Source organism: Perca fluviatilis, chromosome 23, assembly GCF_010015445.1.
Source record: "Perca fluviatilis chromosome 23, GENO_Pfluv_1.0, whole genome shotgun sequence".
NCBI lineage: Eukaryota > Metazoa > Chordata > Actinopteri > Perciformes > Percidae > Perca > Perca fluviatilis.
The window spans coordinates 2,900,702-2,922,804 of record NC_053134.1 but is presented as its reverse complement, the minus strand read 5'-3'; the positions used below and the strand labels follow the sequence as shown (position 1 = coordinate 2,922,804).

General features: G+C 35.8%; 17 non-coding genes across 17 annotated transcripts; all 17 read right to left on the bottom strand.

Moving 5' to 3' along the window:
* Positions 1–238: 238 nt before the first annotated feature.
* trnat-ugu lies at positions 239–311 on the bottom strand. Its single transcript has one exon. It is a non-coding gene; the product is annotated as a tRNA-Thr (tRNA).
* Positions 312–902: 591 nt separating this feature from the next.
* Positions 903–975, bottom strand: trnat-ugu. Its single transcript has one exon. It is a non-coding gene; the product is annotated as a tRNA-Thr (tRNA).
* A 964-nt stretch (positions 976–1,939) lies between these two features.
* On the bottom strand, positions 1,940–2,012 carry trnat-ugu. Its single transcript has one exon. It is a non-coding gene; the product is annotated as a tRNA-Thr (tRNA).
* Positions 2,013–3,639: 1,627 nt separating this feature from the next.
* Positions 3,640–3,712, bottom strand: trnat-ugu. Its single transcript has one exon. It is a non-coding gene; the product is annotated as a tRNA-Thr (tRNA).
* Positions 3,713–5,263: 1,551 nt separating this feature from the next.
* Positions 5,264–5,336, bottom strand: trnat-ugu. Its single transcript has one exon. It is a non-coding gene; the product is annotated as a tRNA-Thr (tRNA).
* A 587-nt stretch (positions 5,337–5,923) lies between these two features.
* On the bottom strand, positions 5,924–5,996 carry trnat-ugu. Its single transcript has one exon. It is a non-coding gene; the product is annotated as a tRNA-Thr (tRNA).
* A 1,124-nt stretch (positions 5,997–7,120) lies between these two features.
* Positions 7,121–7,193, bottom strand: trnat-ugu. Its single transcript has one exon. It is a non-coding gene; the product is annotated as a tRNA-Thr (tRNA).
* Positions 7,194–8,146: 953 nt separating this feature from the next.
* Positions 8,147–8,219, bottom strand: trnat-ugu. Its single transcript has one exon. It is a non-coding gene; the product is annotated as a tRNA-Thr (tRNA).
* Positions 8,220–8,787: 568 nt separating this feature from the next.
* trnat-ugu lies at positions 8,788–8,860 on the bottom strand. The gene has a single exon. It is a non-coding gene; the product is annotated as a tRNA-Thr (tRNA).
* Positions 8,861–9,460: 600 nt separating this feature from the next.
* trnat-ugu lies at positions 9,461–9,533 on the bottom strand. The gene has a single exon. It is a non-coding gene; the product is annotated as a tRNA-Thr (tRNA).
* Positions 9,534–10,708: 1,175 nt separating this feature from the next.
* Positions 10,709–10,781, bottom strand: trnat-ugu. The gene has a single exon. It is a non-coding gene; the product is annotated as a tRNA-Thr (tRNA).
* A 3,307-nt stretch (positions 10,782–14,088) lies between these two features.
* On the bottom strand, positions 14,089–14,161 carry trnai-uau. The gene has a single exon. It is a non-coding gene; the product is annotated as a tRNA-Ile (tRNA).
* A 1,235-nt stretch (positions 14,162–15,396) lies between these two features.
* Positions 15,397–15,469, bottom strand: trnai-uau. The gene has a single exon. It is a non-coding gene; the product is annotated as a tRNA-Ile (tRNA).
* Positions 15,470–18,231: 2,762 nt separating this feature from the next.
* trnat-ugu lies at positions 18,232–18,304 on the bottom strand. Its single transcript has one exon. It is a non-coding gene; the product is annotated as a tRNA-Thr (tRNA).
* Positions 18,305–18,904: 600 nt separating this feature from the next.
* Positions 18,905–18,977, bottom strand: trnat-ugu. The gene has a single exon. It is a non-coding gene; the product is annotated as a tRNA-Thr (tRNA).
* Positions 18,978–20,314: 1,337 nt separating this feature from the next.
* trnat-ugu lies at positions 20,315–20,387 on the bottom strand. The gene has a single exon. It is a non-coding gene; the product is annotated as a tRNA-Thr (tRNA).
* Positions 20,388–21,595: 1,208 nt separating this feature from the next.
* Positions 21,596–21,668, bottom strand: trnat-ugu. Its single transcript has one exon. It is a non-coding gene; the product is annotated as a tRNA-Thr (tRNA).
* Between the last annotated feature and the right edge of the window lie 435 nt (positions 21,669–22,103).

Genomic DNA, 22,103 nt, shown 5'->3' with positions numbered 1-22,103 from the left:
AGCATGTTGAAAAAAAGTTATAGTATAGTATGTCAAAAAAAAGTCATAGTATAGCAATTCAAGAGTATAAAAAATTGAAGAGAGAGATTAGACCCTAACTAGATTTGAACTCACAACCCCAGGTTTGCAAGACCAGACTGTTTAAGCATTGTGTGGAATGGGCAGGTGACGGTAAGTGTCTCTTGGCAGATAGACGGACACTTTATTGATCCCCAAGGGGAAATTCAAGAGATTGGTTAGGCCCCAGTGAGAATTGAACTCACGACCCCTGGTTTACAAGACCAGTGCTCTAACCCCTGAGCTATGGAGCCTGTATTAGTAAAAGTAAAAAGTAAAAAGAAAGACAGTATAGTATTTTTTTAAAAGTAAAAAAAGTCATATTATACTAAGTCGATAAAAGTCGCCTCTGTGTCCTGGAACGCATTACAGATCCTGGAGAGCGACAGAATTAGCAGCAAATCAACTTCACAGCAGAGGGGATGGTACTCTGCAGTCTGGTCTTGTCTTCAGCAGTGGCAGCAGCTGCCACAGAAAGTATGATGACGAAAAGTAAAAAAAAAAGTCATAGTATAGCATGTCGAAATAAGTCATAGTATAGTATATCGGAAAAAGTCATAGTATAGTAAGTCGGAAAAAAGTAATAGTATAGTGTGTCAAAAACGTACAATAAAGTCATAGTATATGTATGTATACTATGTATAGTATGTCGAAAAAAAAGTCATAGTATAGTAATTCAAGAGTATAATAAGTTCAAGACAGTGATTAGGCTTGAACTCACAACCCCTGGTTTACAAGACCAGACTGTTTAAGCATTGTGTGGAATGGGCAGGTGATGGTAAGTGTCTATGGACAGATAGATGGATACTTTATTGATCCCCAAGGTGACAATCAAGAGAGTGATTAGGCCCCAGTGAGAATTGAACTCACGACCCCTGGTTTACAAGACCAGTGCTCTAACCCCTGAGCTATGGAGCCAGTATTTGTAAAATTTAAGACTAAAAAAAAAAAGACAGTATAGTAGGTTTTAAAAAGTAAAAAAAAGTCATAGTATACGATGTCGAAAAAAGTCGCCTCAGTGTCCTGGAGGCGTACAGATCCTGGAGAGACGGCAGAGAGCAGCAAATCAACTTCTCAGCAGAGGGGATGGTACTCTGCAGTCTGCTCTTGTCTTCAGCAGTGGCAGCAGCGTACCAGAAAGTATGATGACGAAAAGCAAAAAAAGTCATAGTATAGTATGTTTAAAAAAATTAAATAAAATCATAGTATAGTATGATTACTTCTTTTTTTTTGAAATGTCATAGTATAGGAAGTCGAATAAAAAGAGTCATAGTATACTATGTTGAAAAAAAGTACAAAAAAGTCATAGTAAAGTAAGATTAGAAAAAGGGACATAGTATAATATGTTAAACAAAATTATCAGAATCAGAATCAGAAAGGAGTTTATTGCCACAGGAGTTACCCTACGTGGAATTTGTTGGTGCATCCATACTCAAACAATTAAACATTAATAAAGAATTACAATACATTCAAAAGCAGAAAACATATAGAAAGTAGCTGATTAAGAAGTTTAAACACTGTGTGTAATTGGCATGTGATGGTAAGTGTGTGTGGTGACTAGGGGCAGATATATGGATAGACTGATACTTTATTGATACCCAAGGGGAAATAGTAAAAAAAGAGTCTTAAAAAATCATAGTATAGTATGTCAAAAAAAAGTCATAGTATAGTATGTCGGAAACAAAAGTCATAGTATAGCAATTCAAGAGTATAAAAAATTGAAGAGAGAGATTAGACCCCAACTAGATTTGAACTCACAACCCCTGGTTTACAAGACCAGACTGTTTAAGCATTGTGTGGAATGGGCAGGTGATGGTAAGTGTCTATGGGCAGATAGATGGATACTTTATTGATCCCCAAGGGGACAATCAAGAGAGTGATTAGGCCCCAGTGAGAATTGAACTCACGACCCCTTGTTTACAAGACCAGTGCTCTAACCCCTGAGCTATGGAGCCAGTATTTGTAAAATTTAAGAGTAAAAAAAAAAAGACAGTATAGTAGGTTTTAAAAAGTAAAAAAAGTCATAGTATACTAAGTCGAAAAAAGTCGCCTCAGTGTTCTGGAGGCGTACAGATCCTGGAGAGACGGCAGATAGCAGCAAATCATCTCAGCAGAGGGGATGGTACTCTGCAGTGTGCTCTTGTCTTCAGCAGTGGCTGCAGCGTACCAGAATGTATGATGACAAAAGTAAAATAAACAAAAGCAAAAAAAGTCATAGTATAGTATGTTGAAAAAAAGTCATAGTATAGTAGTCGAAATAAAGTTATAGTATAGTATGTCGAAAAAAGTCATAGTATAGTATGTCGAAAAAAGTCATAGTACAGTATGTCGGACAAAGTCATAGTATAGTACGTCGGAAAAAGTCATAGTATAGTATGTTGGAAAAAAGTCATAGTATAGTGTGTCAAAAAAGTACAAAAAAGATATTGTAGTATACAAGATCAGACTGTTTAAGCATTGTGTGGAATGGGTAGGTGATGGTAAGAGTCAATGATCAGATATAAGGATACTTTATTGATCCCCAAGGGGAAATTCAAGAGACTGACTAGGCCCCAGTAAGAATTGAACTCAAAACCCCTTGTTTACAAGACCAGTGCTCTAACCTCTGAGCTATGGAGCCAGTATTAGAAAAATTTAAAAGTAAAAAAAAAGACAGTATAGTATGTTTTAAAAAGTAAAAAAATAAGTCATAGTATACTAAGTCGAAAAAAGTCGCTTCAGTGTCCTAGAGGTGTACAGATCCTGGAGAGACGGCAGAGAGCAGCAAATCAACTTCTCAGCAGAGGGGATGGTACTCTGCAGTCTGCTCTTGTCTTCAGCAGTGGCAGCAGCGTACCAGAAAGTATGATGACGAAAAGCAAAAAAAGTCATAGTATAGTATGTTTAAAAAAATTAAATAAAATCATAGTATAGTATGATTACTTCTTTTTTTTTGAAATGTCATAGTATAGGAAGTCGAATAAAAACAGTCATAGTATACTATGTTGAAAAAAGTACAAAAAAGTCATAGTAAAGTAAGTCGAAAAAGGACATAGTATAATATGTTAAACAAAATTATCAGAATCAGAATCAGAAAGGAGTTTATTGCCACAGGAGTTACCCCTACGTTGGAATTTGTTGGTGCATCCATACTCAAACAATTAAACATTAATAAAGAATTACAATATATTCAAAAGCAGAAAACATATAGAAAGTAGCTGATTAAGAAGTTTAAACACTGTGTGTAATTGGCATGTGATGGTAAGTGTGTGTGGTGACTAGGGGCAGATATATGGATAGACTGATACTTTATTGATACCCAAGGGGAAATAGTAAAAAAAGAGTCTTAAAAAATCATAGTATAGTATGTCAAAAAAAAGTCATAGTATAGTATGTCGGACAAAAAAGTCATAGTATAGCAATTCAAGAGTATAAAAAATTGAAGAGAGAGATTAGACCCCAACTAGATTTGAACTCACAACCCCTGGTTTACAAGACCAGACTGTTTAACCATTGTGTGGAATGGGCAGGTGATGGTAAGTGTCTATGGGCAGATAGATGGATACTTTATTGATCCCCAAGGGGACAATCAAGAGAGTGATTAGGCCCCAGTGAGAATTGAACTCACGACCCCTGGTTTACAAGACCAGTGCTCTAACCCCTGAGCTATGGAGCCAGTATTTGTAAAATTTAAGAGTAAAAAAAAAAAGACAGTATAGTAGGTTTTAAAAAGTAAAAAAAGTCATAGCATACTAAGTCGAAAAAAGTCGCCTCAGTGTCCTGGAGGCGTACAGATCCTGGAGAGACGGCAGATAGCAGCAAATCATCTCAGCAGAGGGGATGGTACTCTGCAGTGTGCTCTTGTCTTCAGCAGTGGCTGCAGCGTACCAGAAAGTATGATGACAAAAGTAAAATAAACAAAAGCAAAAAAAGTCATAGTATAGTATGTTGAAAAAAAGTCATAGTATAGTATGTCGAAATAAATTCATGGTATAGTATGTCGAAAAAAAGTCATAGTATAGTATGTCGAAAGAAATTCATAGTATAGTATGTTAAAAAAGTTTAAAAAAGTCATAGTATAGTGTGTCTGTGTGGAATGGGCAGGTGATGGTAAGTGTTGTGGTGACTTGAAAAAACGTCATAGTATAGTATGTCGAAAAAAAAGTCATAGTATAGTAATTCAAGGGTATAAAAAGTTCAAGAGAGTGATTAGGCCCCAACTAGATTTGAACTCCCAACCCCTGGTTTACAAGACGAGTGCTTTAACCCCTGAACAGATCCTGGAGAGACAGCAGATAGCAGCAAATCAACTTCTCAGCAGAGGGGATGGTACTCTGCAGTCTGCTCTTGTCTTCAGCAGTGGCTGCAGTGTACCAGAAAGTATGATGACAAAAAGTAAAAAATAATAATCGTATAATATGTTTTAAAAAGTCGAACTAGAATTGATCTCACAACCCCAGGTTTGCAAGACCAGACTGTTTAAGCACTGTGTGGAATGGGCAGGTGATGGTAAGTGTCTCTTGGCAGATAGACGGACACTTTATTGATCCCCAAGGGGAAATTCAAGAGCCACAGGAGTTACCCTACGTGGAATTTGTTGGTGCATCCATACTCAAACAATTAAACATTAATAAAGAATTACAATATATTCAAAAGCAGAAAACATATAGAAAGTAGCTGATTAAGAAGTTTAAACACTGTGTGTAATTGGCATGTGATGGTAAGTGTGTGTGGTGACTAGGGGCAGATATATGGATAGACTGATACTTTATTGATACCCAAGGGGAAATAGTAAAAAAGTCTTAAAAATCATAGTATGAGTACGTCGAAAAAAGTTACAGTAATATATTTCAAATAAAGTAAAAAAAGTCATAGCATAGTATGTCGAAGAAATTCCTAGTATAGTATGTCAAAAAAAGGAAAAAAAGTCATAGTATAGTAATTCGAAAAAAGGCCTAGTATATTTAGTAGAAAAAAAGTCATAGTATAGCATGTTGAAAAAAAGTTATAGTATAGTATGTCAAAAAAAAAGTCATAGTATAGCAATTCAAGAGTATAAAAAATTGAAGAGAGAGATTAGACCCTAACTAGATTTGAACTCACAACCCCAGGTTTGCAAGACCAGACTGTTTAAGCACTGTGTGGAATGGGTAGGTGATGGTAAGTGTCTCTTGGCAGATAGACGGACACTTTATTGATCCCCAAGAGGAAATTCAAGAGATTGGTTAGGCCCCAGTGAGAATTGAACTCACGACCCCTGGTTTACAAGACCAGTGCTCTAACCCCTGAGCTATGGAGCCTGTATTAGTAAAAGTAAAAAGTAAAAAGAAAGACAGTATAGTATTTTTTTAAAAGTAAAAAAAGTCATATTATACTAAGTCGATAAAAGTCGCCTCTGTGTCCTGGAGGCGTACAGATCCTGGAGAGACGGCAGATAGCAGCAAATCAACTTCTCAGCAGAGGGGATGGTACTCTGCAGTCTGGTCTTGTCTTTAGCAGTGGCAGCAGCGTACCAGAAAGTATGATGACGAAAAGTAAAAAAAAAAGTCATAGTATAGCATGTCGAAATAAGTCATAGTATAGTATATCGGAAAAAGTCATAGTATAGTAAGTCGGAAAAAAGTAATAGTATAGTGTGGCAAAGCATACAAATAAAATCATAGTATATGTATGTATACTATGTATAGTATGTCGAAAAAAAAGTCATAGTATAGTAATTCAAGAGTATAATAAGTTCAAGACAGTGATTAGGCTTGAACTCACAACCCCTGGTTTACAAGACCAGACTGTTTAAGCATTGTGTGGAATGGGCAGGTGATGGTAAGTGTCTATGGACAGATAGATGGATACTTTATTGATCCCCAAGGTGACAATCAAGAGAGTGATTAGGCCCCAGTGAGAATTGAACTCACGACCCCTGGTTTACAAGACCAGTGCTCTAACCCCTGAGCTATGGAGCCAGTATTTGTAAAATTTAAGACTAAAAAAAAAAGACAGTATAGTAGGTTATAAAAAGTAAAAAAAAGTCATAGTATACGATGTCGAAAAAAGTCGCCTCAGTGTCCTGGAGGCGTACAGATCCTGGAGAGACGGCAGAGAGCAGCAAATCAACTTCTCAGCAGAGGGGATGGTACTCTGCAGTCTGCTCTTGTCTTCAGCAGTGGCAGCAGCGTACCAGAAAGTATGATGACGAAAAGCAAAAAAAGTCATAGTATAGTATGTTTAAAAAAATTAAATAAAATCATAGTATAGTATGATTACTTCTTTTTTTTTGAAATGTCATAGTATAGGAAGTCGAATAAAAAGAGTCATAGTATACTATGTTGAAAAAAGTACAAAAAAGTCATAGTAAAGTAAGTCGAAAAAGGACATAGTATAATATGTTAAACAAAATTATCAGAATCAGAATCAGAAAGGAGTTTATTGCCACAGGAGTTACCCTACGTGGAATTTGTTGGTGCATCCATACTCAAACAATTAAACATTAATAAAGAATTACAATACATTCAAAAGCAGAAAACATATAGAAAGTAGCTGATTAAGAAGTTTAAACACTGTGTGTAATTGGCATGTGATGGTAGTGTGTGTGTCTACAGGGCAGATATATGGATAGACTGATACTTTATTGATACCAAGGGGAAATAGTAAAAAAGAGTCTTTAAAAATCATAGTATAGTATGTCGAAAAAAAGTTACAGTAATATATTTCAAATAAAGTAAAAAAAAGTCATAGCATAGTATGGCGAAAGAAATTCCTAGTATAGTATGTCAAAAAAAAGTAAAAAAGTCATAGTATAGTAATTCGAAAAAAGGCCTAGTATATTTAGTAGAAAAAAGTCATAGTATAGCATGTTGAAAAAATGTTATAGTATAGTATGTCGAAAAAAAAGTCATAGTATAGCAATTCAAGAGTATAAAAAATTGAAGAGAGAGATTAGACCCCAACTAGATTTGAACTCACAACCCCTGGTTTACAAGACCAGACTCTTTAAGCATTGTGTGGAATGGGCAGGTGATGGTAAGTGTCTATGGGCAGATAGATGGATACTTTATTGATCCCCAAGGGGACAATCAAGAGAGTGATTAGGCCCCAGTGAGAATTGAACTCACAACCCCTGGTTTACAAGACCAGTGCTCTAACCCCTGAGCTATGGAGCCAGTATTTGTAAAATTTAAGAGTAAAAAAAAAAAGACATTATAGTAGGTTTTAAAAAGTAAAAAAAAGTCATAGTATACTAAGTCGAAAAAAGTCGCCTCAGTGTCCTGGAGGCGTACAGATCCTGGAGAGACGGCAGAGAGCAGCAAATCAACTTCTCAGCAGAGGGGATGGTACTCTGCAGTCTGCTCTTGTCTTCAGCAGTGGCAGCAGCGTACCAGAAAGTATGATGACGAAAAGCAAAAAAGTCATAGTATAGTATGTTTAAAAAATTAAATAAAATCATAGTATAGTATGATTACTTTTTTTGAAATGTGCATAGTATAGGAAGTCGAATAAAAACAGGCATAGTATACTATGTTGAAAAAGTACAAAAAAGTCATAGTAAAGTAAGTCGAGAAAAAGGACATAGTATAATATGTTAAACAAAATTATCAGAATCAGAATCAGAAAGGAGTTTATTGCCACAGGAGTTACCCCTACGTGGAATTTGTTGGTGCATCCATACTCAAACAATTAAACATTAATAAAGAAATTACAATACATTCAAAAGCAGAAAACATATAGAAAGTAGCTGATTAAGAAGTTTAAACACTGTGTGTAATTGGTATGTGATGGTAAGTGTGTGTGGTGACTAGGGGCAGATATATGGATAGACTGATACTTTATTGATACCCAAGGGGAAATAGTAAAAAAGAGTCTTAAAAAATCATAGTACGTATGTCAAAAAAGTCATAGTATAGTATGTCAGGAAAAAAAGTCATAGTATAGCAATTCAAGAGTATAAAAAATTGAAGAGAGAGATTAGACCCCAACTAGATTTGAACTCACAACCCCTGGTTTACAAGACCAGACTCTTTAAGCATTGTGTGGAATGGGCAGGTGATGGTAAGTGTCTATGGGCAGATAGATGGATACTTTATTGATCCCCAAGGGGACAATCAAGAGAGTGATTAGGCCCCAGTGAGAATTGAACTCACGACCCCTGGTTTACAAGACCAGTGCTCTAACCCCTGAGCTATGGAGCCAGTATTTGTAAAGGTTTTAAAAAGTAAAAAAAAGTCATAGTATACTAAGTCGAAAAAAGTCGCCTCAGTGTCCTGGAGGCGTACAGATCCTGGAGAGACGGCAGAGAGCAGCAAATCAACTTCTCAGCAGAGGGGATGGTACTCTGCAGTCTGGTCTTGTCTTCAGCAGTGGCAGCAGCGTACCAGAAAGTATGATGACGAAAAGTTAAAAAAAAAGTCATAGTATAGCATGTCGAAATAAGTCATAGTATAGTATATCGGAAAAAGTCATAGTATAGTAAGTCGGAAAAAAGTAATAGTATAGTGTGTCAAAGGCATTCAATAAAGACATAGTATATGTATGTATACTATGTATAGTATGTCGAAAAAAAAGTCATAGTATAGTAATTCAAGAGTATAATAAGTTCAAGACAGTGATTAGGCTTGAACTAGAATTGAACTCACAACCCCTGGTTTACAAGACCAGACTGTTTAAGCATTGTGTGGAATGGGCAGGTGATGGTAAGTGTCTGTGGGCAGATAGATGGATACTTTATTGATCCCCAAGGGGACAATCAAGAGAGTGCTTAGGCCCCAGTGAGAATTGAACTCACGACCCCTGGTTTACAAGACCAGTGCTCTAACCCCTGAGCTATGGAGCCAGTATTTGTAAAATTTAAGAGTAAAAAAAAAAAGACAGTATAGTAGGTTTTAAAAAGTTAAAAAAAGTCATAATTACATACTAAATCGAAAAAGTCGCCTCAGTGTCCTGGAGGTGCAAGATCCTGGAGAGACGGCAGAGAGCAGCAAATCAACTTCTCAGCAGAGGGGATGGTACTCTGCAGTCTGGTCTTGTCTTCAGCAGTGGCAGCGCGTGCCAGAAAGTATGATGCGAAAAGTAAAAAAAAAGTCATAGTATAGCATGTCGAAATAAGTCATAGTATAGTATATCGGAAAAAGTCATAGTATAGTAAGTCGGAAAAAGTAATAGTATAGTGTGTCAAAAAGCGTTACAATAAAGTCATAGTATATGTATGTATACTATGTATAGTATGTCGAAAAAAAAGTCATAGTATAGTAATTCAAGAGTATAATAAGTTCAAGACAGTGATTAGGCTTGAACTAGAATTGAAATCACAACCCCTGGTTTACAAGTCCAGACTCTGTAAGCATTGTGTGGAATGGGCAGGTGATGGTAAGTGTCTATGGGCAGATAGATGGATACTTTATTGATCCCCAAGGGGACAATCAAGAGAGTGATTAGGCCCCAGTGAGAATTGAACTCACGACCCCTGGTTTACAAGACCAGTGCTCTAACCCCTGAGCTATGGAGCCAGTATTTGTAAAATTTAAGACTAAAAAAAAAAAGACAGTATAGTAGGTTTTAAAAAGCAAAAAAAGTCATAGTATAGTATGTTTAAAAAAATTTAATAAAATCATAGTATAGTATGATTACTTCTTTTTTTTTTGAAATGTCATTGTATAGGAAGTCGAATAAAACAGTCATAGTATACTATGTTGAAAAACGTACAAAAAAGTCATAGTAAAGTAAGTCGAAAAAGGACATAGTATAATATGTTAAACAAAATTATCAGAATCAGAATCAGAAAGGAGTTTATTGCCACAGGAGTTACCCCTCATTGGAATTTGTTGGTGCATCCATACTCAAACAATTAAACATTAATAAAGAATTACAATAAATTCAAAAGCAGAAAACATATAGAAAGTAGCTGATTAAGAAGTTTAAACACTGTGTGTAATTGGCATGTGATGGTAAGTGTGTGTGGTGACTAGGGGCAGATATATGGATAGATTGATACTTTATTGATACCCAAGGGGAAATAGTAAAAAAAGAGTCTTAAAAAATCATAGTATAGTATGTCGAAAGAAAGTCATAGTATAGTATGTCGAAAAAAATTCGTAGTATAATATGTTAAAAAAGTTTTAAAGAAAGTCATAGTATCGTATGTATGTTTGGAATGGGCAGGTGATGGTAAGTGTCTGTGGTGACTCGAAAAAAAAAGAAAAACGTCATAGCGTATAGCATGTCGAAAAAAAGTCATAGTATGAGAATTTAACTCACGACCCTGGTTTAAAACCCTGAGCTATGGAGCCAGTATTAGTAAAATTAAAATGTAAAAAAAATAGTATTGTATGTTTTAAAAAGTAAAAAGAATTCATAGTATACTAAGTCAAAGAAAGTCGCCTCAGTGTCCTGGAGGCGTACAGATCCTGGAGAGACGGCAGATAGCAGCAAATCATCTCAGCAAAGGGATGGTACTCTGCAGTGTGCTCTTGTCTTCAGCAGTGGCTGCAGTGTACCAGAAAGTATGATGACAAAAAGTAAAAAATAATAATCGTATAGTATGTTTTAAAAAGTCGAACTAGAATTGATCTCACAACCCCAGACTGTTTAAGCACTGTGTGGAATTGGCAGGTGATGGTAAATGTCTCTTGGCAGATAGATGGACACTTTATTGATCCCCAAGGGGAAATTCAAGAGATTGGGTAGGCCCCAGTGAGAATTGAACACACTACCCCTGGTTTACAAGACCAGTGCTCTAACCCCTGAGCTATGGAGCCTGTATTAGTAAAAGTAAAAAGTAAAAAGAAAGACAGTATAGTACTTTTTTTTAAAGTAAAAACAGTCATATTATACTAAGTCGATAAAAGTCGCCTCAGTGTCCTGGAGGCGTACAGTTCCTGGAGAGACGGCAGATAGCAGCAAATCAACTTCTCAGCAGAGGGGATGGTACTCTGTAGTCTGCTCTTGTCTTCAGCAGTGGAAGCAGCGTACCAGAAAGTATGATGACGAAAAATGTACTAAAAAGTCATAGTATAGTATGTCAAAAAAAAGTCATAGTATAGTATGTCGAAGAAATTCATAGTATAGTATGTTAAAAAAGTTTTAAAGAAAGTCATAGTATAGTATGTATGTGTGGAATGGGCAGGTGATGGTAAGTGTCTGTGGTGATTCGAAAAAACGTCATAGTATAGCATGTCGAAAAAATGTCATAGTATGAGAATTGAACTCACGACCCCTGGTTTAAAACCCCTGAGCTATGGAGCCAGTATTAGTAAAATTTAAAAGTAAAAAAAAAAATATTATTATATGTTTTAAAAAGTAAAAGAATTCATAATATACTAAGTCAATAAAAGTCGCCTCAGTGTCCTGGAGGCGTACAGATCCTGGAGAGACGGCAGATAGCAGCAAATCAACTTCTCAGCAGAGGGGATGGTACTCTGCAGTCTGGTCTTTTCTTCAGCAGTGGCTGCAGCGTACCAGAAAGTATGATGACAAAAGTAAAATAAACAAAAGCAAAAAAGTAATGTAGTATACATCGAAAAAAGTATTAGTATAGTATGTCCAAACCGAAATCCATGGTATAGTATGTCGAAAAAAGTCATAGTATAGTATGTCGAAAAAATTCATAGTATAGTATGTCGAAAGAAGATTCATAGTATATATATGTCGAAAAAAGTTAAAAAAATACATAGTATAGTATGTCAAAAAAAGTCACAGTATAGTATGTCGAAGAAATTCATAGTATAGTATGTTAAAAAAGTTTTAAAGAAAGTCATAGTATAGTATGTTTGTGGAATGGGCAGGTGATGGTAAGTGTCTGTGGTGACTCGAAAAAACGTCATAGTATAGCATGTCGAAAAAAAAGTCATAGTATGAGAATTGAACTCACGACCCCTGGTTTAAAACCCCTGAGCTATGGAGCCAGTATTAGTAAAATTAAAAAGTAAAAAAAAAATAGTATTGTATGTTTTAAAAAGTAAAAGAATTCATAGTATACTAAGTCGAAAAAAGTCGCCTCAGTGTCCTGGAGGCGTACAGATCCTGGAGAGACGGCAGATAGCAGCAAATCATCTCAGCAGAGGTGATGGTACTCTGCAGTCTGCTCTTGTCTTCAGCAGTGGCAGCAGCGTACCAGAAAGTAGGATGACGAAAAACAAAAAAAGTCATAGTATAGTATGTTTAAAAAAATTAAACAAAGTCATAGTATAGTATGATTAAATTAATTTTTTTAAATGTCATAGTATAGTGTTATGTCAGTAGAAAATTCCAGTATAGTATATCGAAAAAAAAGTTAAAAAAAGGCATAGTATAGTAATTCAAGAGTATAAAAAATTCAAGAGGAGGGATTAGGCCCCAACTAGAAATAAAACTCACAACCCCTGGTTTACAAGACAAGACTGTTTAAGCATTGTGTGGAATGGGCAGGTGATTGTAAGTGTCTATGAGCAGATAGATGGAGAGTTTATTGATCCCCAGGGAGGGGAAATTCAAGAGAGTGATTAGGCCCCAGTGAGAATGAAACTCACAATCCCTGATTTATAAGACCAGTGCTCTAACCCCTCGAGCTATGGAGCCAGTATTAGTAAAATCAAAAAGTAAAAAAAAAAATATTATTGTATGTTTTAAAAAGTAAAAGAAATCATAATATACTAAGTCGATAAAAGTCGCCTCAGTGTCCTGGAGGCGTACAGATCCTGGAGAGACGGCAGATAGCAGCAAATCAACTTCTCAGCAGAGGGGATGGTACTCTGCAGTCTGGTCTTGTCTTCAGCAGTGGCTGCAGCGTACCAGAAAGTATGATGACAAAAGTAAAATAAACAATAGCAAAAAAAGTCATAGTATAGCATGTCGAAAAAAAATTTTTTTTTTTGTTTGGCGTAAAGAAATCCATGGTATAGTAAGTCGAAAAAAGTCATAGTATAGTATGTCGAAAAAAATTCATAGTATAGTATGTCGAAAGAAATTCATAGTATAGTATGTCGAAAAAGAGTAAAAAAAAAAGTCATAGTATAGTATGTCAAAAAAAAGTCATAGTATAGTATGTCGAAGAAATTCATAGTATAGTATGTTAAAAAAGTTTTAAAGAAAGTCATAGTATAGTATGTATGTGTGGAATGGGCAGGTGATGGTAAGTGTGGGGGAAAAAAAAAAAAAAAGTCAAAAAAAAGTCATAGTATGAGAATTGAACTCACGACCCCTGGTTTAAAACCCCTGAGCTATGGAGCCAGTATTAGTAAAATTAAAAAGTAAAAAAAAAATAGTATTGTATGTTTTAAAAAGTAAAAGAATTCATAGTATACTAAGTCGAAAAAAGTCGCCTCAGTGTCCTGGAGGCGTACAGATCCTGGAGAGACGGCAGATAGCAGCAAATCAACTTCTCAGCAGAGGGGATGGTACTCTGCAGTCTGCTCTTGTCTTCAGCAGTGGCAGCAGTGTACCAGAAAGTATGATGACGAAAAGCAAAAAAAGTCATAGTATTGTATGTTTAAAAAAATTAAACAAAGTCATAGTATAGTATGATTACTTTTTTTTGAAATGTCATAGTATAGGAAGTCGAAAAAAACAACAGTCATAGTATACTATGTCGAAAATAAATAAAATTAAAAAGTTTGCTGCCATCTGCCGTCTCCTGGAGAGATGGCAGATAGCAGCAAATAATCTTCTCAGCAGAGGGGATGGTACTCTGCAGTCTGCTCTTGTCTTCAGCAGTGGCAGCAGCGTACCAGAAAGTAGGATGACGAAAAACAAAAAAAGTCATAGTATAGTATGTTTAAAAAAATTAAACAAAGTCATAGTATAGTATGATTAAATTAATTTTTTAAATGTCATAGTATAGTATGTCGTAAGAAATTCCTAGTATAGTATGTCGAAAAAAAGTTAAAAAAAAGGCATAGTATAGTAATTCAAGAGTATAAAAAATTCAAGAGAGGGATTAGGCCCCAACTAGAAATAAAACTCACAACCCCTGGTTTACAAGACAAGACTGTTTAAGCATTGTGTGGAATGGGCAGGTGATTGTAAGTGTCTATGAGCAGATAGATGGAGAGTTTATTGATCCCCAAGGGGAAATTCAAGAGAGTGATTAGGCCCCAGTGAGAATTGAACTCACAATCCCTGATTTATAAGACCAGTGCTCTAACCCCTGAGCTATGGAGCCAGTATTAGTAAAATCAAAAAGTAAAAAAAAAAATATTATTGTATGTTTTAAAAAGTAAAAGAAATCATATTATACTAAGTCGATAAAAGTCGCCTCAGTGTCCTGGAGGCGTACAGATCCTGGAGAGACGGCAGATAGCAGCAAATAAACTTCTCAGCAGAGGGGATGGTACTCTGCAGTCTGGTCTTGTCTTCAGCAGTGGCTGCAGCGTACCAGAAAGTATGATGACAAAAGTAAAATAAACAAAAGCAAAAAAAGTCATAGTATAGCATGTCGAAAAAAAGTAATAGTATAGTATGTCGAAAGAAATCCATGGTATAGTATGTCGAAAAAAGTCATAGTATAGTATGTCGAAAAAAATTCATAGTATAGTATGTCGAAAGAAATTCATAGTATAGTATGTCGAAAAAAAGTTAAAAAAAAGTCATAGTATAGTATGTCAAAAAAAAGTCATAGTATAGTATGTCGAAGAAATTCATAGTATAGTATGTTAAAAAAGTTTTAAAGAAAGTCATAGTATAGTATGTATGTGTGGAATGGGCAGGTGATGGTAAGTGTCTGTGGTGACTCGAAAAAACGTCATAGTATAGCATGTCGAAAAAAAAGTCATAGTATGAGAATTGAACTCACGACCCCTGGTTTAAAACCCCTGAGCTATGGAGCCAGTATTAGTAAAATTAAAAAGTAAAAAAAAAATAGTATTGTATGTTTTAAAAAGTAAAAGAATTCATAGTATACTAAGTCGAAAAAAGTCGCCTCAGTGTCCTGGAGGCGTACAGATCCTGGAGAGACGGCAGATAGCAGCAAATCATCTCAGCAGAGGTGATGGTACTCTGCAGTCTGCTCTTGTCTTCAGCAGTGGCAGCAGCGTACCAGAAAGTAGGATGACGAAAAACAAAAAAAGTCATAGTATAGTATGTTTAAAAAAATTAAACAAAGTCATAGTATAGTATGATTAAATTAATTTTTTTAAATGTCATAGTATAGTATGTCGTAAGAAATTCCTAGTATAGTATGTCGAAAAAAAGTTAAAAAAAAGGCATAGTATAGTAATTCAAGAGTATAAAAAATTCAAGAGAGGGATTAGGCCCCAACTAGAAATAAAACTCACAACCCCTGGTTTACAAGACAAGACTGTTTAAGCATTGTGTGGAATGGGCAGGTGATTGTAAGTGTCTATGAGCAGATAGATGGAGAGTTTATTGATCCCCAAGGGGAAATTCAAGAGAGTGATTAGGCCCCAGTGAGAATTGAACTCACAATCCCTGATTTATAAGACCAGTGCTCTAACCCCTGAGCTATGGAGCCAGTATTAGTAAAATCAAAAAGTAAAATGAAAGACAGTATAGTATGTTTTAAAAAAGTAAAAAAAAGTCATAGTATACTAAGTCGAAAAAGTCGCCTCAGTGTCCTGGAGGCGTACAGATCCTGAGAGACGGGCAGATAGCAGCAAATCAACTTCTCAGCAGAGGGCATGGTACTCTGCAGTCTGCTCTTGTCTTCAGCAGTGGCAGCAGTGTACCAGAAAGTATGATGACGAAAAGCAAAAAAAGTCATAGTATTGTATGTTTAAAAAATTTAACAAAGTCATAGTATAGTATGATTACTTTTTTTGAAATGTCATAGTATAGGAAGTCGAAAAAAACAACAGTCATAGTATACTATGTCGAAAATAAATAAAATTAAAAGTTTGCTGCCATCTGCCGTCTCCTGGAGAGATGGCAGATAGCAGCAAATAATCTTCAGCAGAGGGGATGGTACTCTGCAGTCTGCTCTTGTCTTCAGTAGTGGCTGCCGTAGTACCAGAATGTATATTTAAAAAAAAAAAGCCATAGTATGTTTAAAAAAATTTAAAAAATGTCATAGTGTCGTAATTAAAAAAAAGTCATACTATACTATGTCGAAAAAAGTACAAAATAGTCATAGTATAGTAATTCAAGAGTATAAAAAGTTCAAGAGAGTGATTAGGCCCCAACTAGATTTGAACTCACAACTCCTGGTTTACGAGACCAGTGCTCTAACCCCTGAACAGAGCCTGGAGAGAACAGCAAATAGCAGCAAATCAACTTCTCAGCAGAGGTGATGGTACTCTGCAGTCTGCTCTTGTCTTCAGCAGTGGAAGCAGCGTACCAGAAAGTAGGATGACGAATAACAAAAAAAGTCATAGTATAGTATGTTTAAAAAAATTAAACAAAGTCATAGTATAGTATGATTAAATTAATTTTTTTAAATGTCATAGTATAGGAAGTCGGAAAAAAAACAGTCATACTATACTATGTCGAAAAAAGTACAAAAAGTCATAGTATAGTAAGTCAAAAAAGGACATAGTATAATATGTTAAACAAAATCATCAGAATCAGAATCAGAAAGGAGTTTATTGCCACAGGAGTTACCCTATTGGAATTGGTTGGTGCATACATACTCAAACAATTAAACATTAAAAATTAATTACAATATATTCAAAAACAGAAAACATATTGATAGTAGCTGAAGTTGTTTTACTTGTGTGTTAAGTAGTTTAAACACGATGTGTGCAATGGGCGTGGTGGTGTGGGTGTGTGTGGTGACAAAAGGCAGATATATGGATAAAGACATTTATTGTTGTCCGATCTGAATGCTAAAAACGGTAAAGTTTTAAAAACCGAAAAGTTATAGTTTGCGAAAAAAGTTACAGTAATATATTTCAAAAAAAAAAAAAAAATCAAAACCGTTCTCAACCCTGAACAGAGCCTGGGGAGTGAGTGTGCAGCAAATAATCAACTTCTCAGCTGAGGGGATGATACATCTGCCCGTCTGTCTTTGCGTTGCAGCAGTAGTACCGAAGTATGAGACAAAAAAATAGTGTTGTAGTTTATATAATGTTGAAAAATTTTTTAGAAGTTCAACTAGAATTGAACTCACAACCCATTGTTTACAAAAGCATTTATTGCTTTATTGATCCCCAAGAGGAAATTCAAGAGACTGAATAGGCCCCAGTGAGAGTTGAACTCCACGACCCTGCTTTACGAGACCACTGCTCTAACCGCTTTTTAGCGAAGCAATATTTTAAAAAAAAAAAAAATTTTAAAAAAAAAAAAGAACGTATAGTATGTTTTTTGCCAAAGTTAAAAAGTCAAAATGTCATAGTAGTAGACCAGTGCTCTAACCCCCGTATGGAGCCAGTGTTAGAAAAATTAAAATGTAAAAAAAAAGACAGTATAGTATGTTTTGCAAAAGTTAAAAAGTCATAGTATAGTAGACCAGTGCTCTAACCCCTGAGCTATGGAGCCAGTATTTGTAAAAAAGTCGCCTCAGTGTCCTGGAGGCGTTACAGTTCCTGGAGAGGACAGGCTAGACAAATCAACTTCTCAGCAGAGGGGATGGTACTCTGTAGTCTGCTCTTGTCTTCGGCAGTGGAAGCAGCGTACCAGAAAGTATGATGACGAAAAAAGTACAAAAAAGTCATAGTATAGTATGTCGAAAAAAATTCATAGTATAGTATGTTAAAAAAGTTTTAAAGAAAGTCATAGTATCGTATGTATGTTTGGAATGGGCAGGTGATGGTAAGTGTCTGTGGTGACTCGAAAAAACGTCATAAAATAGCATGTCGAAAAAAAAGTCATAGTATGACAATTGAACTCACGCACCCTGGTTTAAAACCCTTGAGCTATGGAGCCAGTATTAGAAAAATTGAAAAGTAAAAAAAAAATAGTATTGTATGTTTTAAAAAGTAAAAAAAGTCATAGTATACTAAGTCGAAAAAAGTCGCCTCAGTGTCCTGGAGGCGTACAGATCCTGGAGAGACGGCAGATAGCAGCAAATCATCTTCTCAGCAGAGGGGATGGTACTCTGCAGTGTGCTCTTGTCTTCAGCAGTGGCTGCAGTGTACCAGAAAGTATGATGACAAAAAGTAAAAAATAATAATCGTATAGTATGTTTTAGAAAGTCAAACTACAATTGATCTCACAACCCCAGGTTTGCAAGACCAGACTGTTTAAGCACTGTGTGGAATGGGCAGGTGATGGTAAGTGTCTCTTGGCAGATAGACGGACACTTTATTGATCCCCAAGGGGACAATCAAGAGAGTGATTAGGCCCCAGTGAGAATTGAACTCACGACCCCTGGTTTACAAGACCAGTGCTCTAACCCCTGAGCTATGGAGCCAGTATTTGTAGAATTTAAGAGTAAAAAAAAAAAGACAGTATAGTAGGTTTTAAAAATTAAAAAAAAGTCATAGTATACTAAGTCGAAAAAAGTCGCCTCAGTGTCCTGGAGGCGTACAGATCCTGGAGAGATGGCAGAGAGCAGCAAATCAACTTCTCAGCAGAGGGGATGGTACTCTGCAGTCTGGTCTTGTCTTCAGCAGTGGCAGCAGCGTACCAGAAAGTATTATGACGAAAAGTAAAAAAAAAAGTCATAGTATAGCATGTCGAAATAAGTCATAGTATAGTATATCGGAAAAAGTCATAGTATAGTAAGTCGGAAAAAAGTAATAGTATAGTGTGTCAAAAACGTACAATAAAGTCATAGTATATGTATGTATACTATGTATAGTATGTCGGAAAAAAAGTCATAGTATAGTAATTCAAGAGTATAATAAGTTCAAGACAGTGATTAGGCTTGAACTAGAATTGAACTCACAACCCCTGGTTTACAAGACCAGACTCTTTAAGCATTGTGTGGAATGGGCAGGTGATGGTAAGTGTCTATGGGCAGATAGATGGATACTTTATTGATCCCCAAGGGACAATCAAGAGAGTGACTAGGCCCCAGTGAGAATTGAATTCACGACCCCTGGTTTACAAGACCAGTGCTCTAACCCCTGAGCTATGGAGCCAGTATTTGTAAGATTTAAGACTAAAAAAAAAAAGACAGTATAGTAGGTTTTAAAATGTAAAAAAAAGTCATAGTATACGATGTCGAAAAAAGTCGCCTCAGTGTCCTGGAGGCGTACAGATCCTGGAGAGACGGCAGAGAGCAGCAAATCAACTTCTCAGCAGAGGGGATGGTACTCTGCAGTCTGCTCTTGTCTTCAGTAGTGGCAGCAGCGTACCAGAAAGTATGATGACGAAAAGCAAAAAACGTCATAGTATAGTATGTTTAAAAAAATTAAATAAAATCATAGTATAGTATGATTACTTCTTTTTTTTTGAAATGTCATAGTATAGGAAGTCGTACAAAAACAGTCATAGTATACTATGTTGAAAAAAGTACAAAAAAGTCATAGTAAAGTAAGTCGAAAAAGGACATAGTATAATATGTTAAACAAAATTATCAGAATCAGAATCAGAAAGGAGTTTATTGCCACAGGAGTTACCCTACGTGGAATTTGTTGGTGCATCCATACTCAAACAATTAAACATTAATAAAGAATTACAATACATTCAAAAACAGAAAACATATAGAAAGTAGCTGATTAAGAAGTTTAAACACTGTGTGTAATTGGCATGTGATGGTACGTGTGTGTGGTGACTAGGGGCAGATATATGGATAGACTGATACTTTATTGATACCCAAGGGGAAATAGTAAAAAAAGAGTCTTAAAAAATCATAGTATAGTATGTCGAAAAAAAGTCATAGTATAGTATGTCGAAAAAAATTCGTAGTATAGTATGTTAAAAAAGTTTTAAAGAAAGTCATAGTATCGTATGTATGTTTGGAATGGGCAGGTGATGGTAAGTGTCTGTGGTGACTCGAAAAAAAAGTCATAGTATGAGAATTTAACTCACGACCCCTCGTTTAAAACCCCTGAGCTATGGAGCCAGTATTAGTAAAATTAAAATGTAAAAAAAAAATAGTATTGTATGTTTTAAAAAGTAAAAGAATTCATAGTATACTAAGTCAAGAAAAGTCGCCTCAGTGTCCTGGAGGCGTACAGATCCTGGAGAGACGGCAGATAGCAGCAAATCATCTCAGCAGAGGGGATGGTACTCTGCAGTGTGCTCTTGTCTTCAGCAGTGGCTGCAGTGTACCAGAAAGTATGATGACAAAAAGTAAAAAATAATAATCGTATAGTATGTTTTAAAAAGTCGAACTAGAATTGATCTCACAACCCCAGGTTTGCAAGACCAGACTGTTTAAGCACTGTGTGGAATGGGCAGGTGATGGTAAATGTCTGTTGGCAGATAGATGGACACTTTATTGATCCCCAAGGGGAAATTCAGGAGATTGCTTAGGCCCCAGTGAGAATTGGACTCACGACCCCAGGTTTACAAGACCAGTGCTCTAACCCCTGAGCTATGGAGCCTGTACTAGTAAAAGTAAAAAGTAAAAAGAAAGACAGTATAGTATTTTTTTAAAAGTAAAAACAGTCATATTATACTAAGTCGATAAAAGTCGCCTCAGTGTCCTGGAGGCGTACAGTTCCTGGAGAGACGGCAGATAGTAGCAAATCAACTTCTCAGCAGAGGGGATGGTACTCTGTAGTCTGCTCTTGTCTTCAGCAGTGGAAGCAGCGTACCAGAAAGTATGATGACGAAAAAAGTACAAAAAAGTCATAGTATAGCATGTCGAAAAAAATTCATAGTATAGTATGTTAAAAAAGTTTTAAAGAAAGTCATAGTATCGTATGTATGTTTGGAATGGGCAGGTGATGGTAAGTGTCTGTGGTGACTCGAAAAAAAAAAGTCATAGTATGAGAATTGAACTCACGACCCCTGGTTTAAAACCCCTGAGCTATGGAGCCAGTATTAGTAAAATTAAAAAGTAAAAAAAAAATAGTATTGTATGTTTTAAAAAGTAAAAAAATTCATAGTATACTAAGTCGAAAAAAGTCGCCTCAGTGTCCTAGAGGCGTACAGATCCTGGAGGGACGGCAGATAGCAGAAAATCAACTTCTCAGCAGAGGGGATGGTACTCTGCAGTCTGCTCTATATGTATAATATGTTAAACAAAATCATCAGAATCAGAGTCAGATAGGAGTTTATTGCCACAGGAGTTACCCTACGTGGAATTTGTTGGTGCATACATACTCAAACAATTAAACATTAATAAAGAATTACAATATATTCAAAAACAGAAAACATATAGAAAGTAGCTGATTAAGTAGTGTAAACACTGTGTGCAATGGGCATGTGATGGTAAGTGTGTGTGGTGACTAGGGGCAGATATATGGATAGACTAATACTTTATTGATACCCAAGGGGAAATAGTAAAAAAAAGTTTTACAAAATCATAGTATAGTTTGTCGAAAAAAATTCATAGTATAGTATGTCGTAAGAAATTCCTAGTATAGTATGTCGAAAAAAAGTAAAAAAAAAGGCATAGTATAGTAATTCAAGAGTATACAAAATTCAAGGGAGGGATTAGGCCCCAACTAGAAATAAAACTCACAACCCCTGGTTTACAAGACAAGACTGTTTAAGCATTGTGTGGAATGGGTAGGTGATGGTAAGTGTCTATGAGCAAATAGATGGAGACTTTATTGATCCCCAAGGGAAATTCAAGAGAGTGATTAGGCCCCAGTGAGAATTGAACTCACGACCCCTGGTTTACAAGACCAGTGCTCTAACCCCTGAGCTATGGAGCCAGTATTAGTAAAATCAAAAAGTAAAATGAAAGACATTATAGTATGTTTTAAAAAGTAAAAAAAGTCATAGTATACTAAGTCGAAAAAAGTCGCCTCAGTGTCCTGGAGGCGTACAGATCCTGGAGAGACGGCAGATAGCAGCAAATCAACTTCTCAGCAGAGGGGATGGTACTCTGCAGTCTGCTCTTGTCTTCAGCAGTGGCAGCAGTGTACCAGAAAGTAGGATGACGAAAAACAAAAAGTCATACTATAGTATGTTTAAAAAAATTAAACAAAGTCATAGTATAGTATGATTAAATTAATTTTTTTAAATGTCATAGTATAGGAAGTCGAAAAAAAAACAGTCATACTATACTATGTCGAAAAAAGTACAAAAAAGTCATAGTATAGTAAGTCGAAAAAGGACATAGTATAATATGTTAAACAAAATCATCA